Genomic DNA, 2,198 nt, shown 5'->3' on the forward strand with positions numbered 1-2,198 from the left:
AATGTTTAAATTCACAAAGCTATATAAATTTAGTTCTTAAAAAAAGAATCACCAATATTTGAAAGAACACACAACCGTACTAGTGATCAGAAAAGTTTAAAGCAGTGATACAAATTTTTTCTCTATATGATCAACAAAAATTTTAAGACATGATAATATGCAGTGTTAAAAATGTGAGGAAACAAGCACTCATACATTGTTAATGGGGATTATCAAGGGGTGGAATTTTGGGAGGACGCTGAAGCACTATGTATTAAATTGTTTAAGTGCATACCCTTTTGAGTCAAGCCACTTCCAGAAACCTATCTTACAGAAATACTTGAACATGTGCACAAATATATATGCATAAAGATGCTCACTGACTGAAGCATTTTTTGGCTTAGTAAAGGTACTGAAACTTCCTGTCAATCACAAAGTTACTATTAAAGGACTGTTGAGCAGCCTTTAAAATGCATGAGTAAACGTGTAGGTACTTACAAGAAAAAATTTCCAAGATACAGTTGAAATCTTTTTTAGCATTTAAATGATAAAAAGTAAATTACTGAATGCAAATTGCAAGCACAGCCACTTAGTCATGTGTGTACCATATACAGGCACATGTATATGTATGAAAAGGGGCACGTATGGTACGGAGAGACTTTCACTTTTTACCCCATATTCCAGTGTTTTAATTTTTAAAAAGTTTGGAAAGAGACACATCAAACTGTTAGCTGTGTTTCCTAGCAAGGGGAGGAAAAGGGGGTGAGAATGAGTTTTATTTTCACTCTGAAAAAAAAAAGAAAAGAATCAAACATTGCAACTATTATGTAAATTAAACTTCTTAATATAAGGAAATAACATGAAAATACTTTTCAAAGACATAAAAAGGATGCAACCTAAATTTGACCTAGCAATTTTCCAGTTCATGGTAAAAGTAAGGAGGGATGGTTTTATGGTGTTTTACCTGGTACTTTTCCAGTTCTCCTTCTTTTGTAACATAATTACTAATTACTACAAAATAATTCTTCTTTATGGAATATTACTACCTTCAATAAGCCCAGACCGAGTTCAAAGGATAGGCAGCTCAAGAATTTCAGCTGAGAACCCCAAACTGATAGGTATCACGAGTGGGGGTCACTTTGTTTCTATTTCCCAATATTACAGCCATAGTTAACTGTAACTGTGTCCAATTTCCCCACAGGTTCCTCTTTAAAAAAATAACTGTCACCCACAAACAAGTCATAAACTGTGTATTTTATTGGAATTGCAGAAAGGCATTCAAAGATCATCAAAGAAAGGTCATTACATGGATGAGAACACGCGCGAACATGGTACTGCAAGTCTGCTGACCCCATCCAGCACTTGTTGGGTGCCAGGCAGCAAGCATGACTCTGCACAACGCCCGGCCCGGCGGTGGCACCATTTTCCCTGCAGAAACCTTTGAAATATGTAAAGAGTGAACGTGAAACGTCCAGGAGGCCCAGGTTACGACAGGGACCTTTAGCTCACGGTGGCTAGAGGAAAAACTGGAAAAGGTGGTGCATTTGTTCTCTTAGCCTGCTGAGCAGGGCGGCCTGCTCTGCACGGCCCTGGCCCCCGAGCAGCGTTCGGGCGCCGCGTGGACTGGCAGCGAGGGCACAGAGCAAGGCTAGCCTTCCGCGCGGCCTGGCCCGCGGCAGCGCGCCCGTAGCGGCGCTCCTCCATTTTGTCCGCAGTTTCCCCCAGGCCCGCCCGGGTGCCGTTTCACAGCCGTTCGCGAGGACCTACAACAGGGAGGCGGCGGCGTGGGCGTGGGGCCACTTTGCTGGAGGCTGGTGCCCGGGGCCAAACGGCGGCCAGCGCGGATGGAGCTGCCAGGCCCCGGCCGGAAGGACAAAGGACACGGAAGGGCCGTGGGCGAGCGCGGCTGACTTCCGGGCCGTGGCCACGACCAGGCCGGACTGAGGAGGGTCTGGGTGGGCTCGCGGCGAGGGGGAAGCCCCGGGAGGGCTGGGGCCGCGATCCCGCCGCAGGGCCCGAGCGCAGGACAAAGCGGCGACGGCGCGCGCGCGCGCGCCACCCCCACTCCTCCCGTCCTGATGCGGCGCGCGCTCCGCGCCAGGCACGCGCGCGTGCGGGTGACAGCTAAAGATGGCGGTCGGGCGGAAGGCGGGGGCTGGGGCGGGAAGAGGCAGTGTCGCGAGGTGCCCGGTGGCTGTTTCGCCTCCGCCCCGCCGGGA

The sequence above is a fragment of the Manis pentadactyla genome, chromosome 9 (assembly GCF_030020395.1).
Source record: "Manis pentadactyla isolate mManPen7 chromosome 9, mManPen7.hap1, whole genome shotgun sequence".
Lineage (NCBI taxonomy): Eukaryota > Metazoa > Chordata > Mammalia > Pholidota > Manidae > Manis > Manis pentadactyla.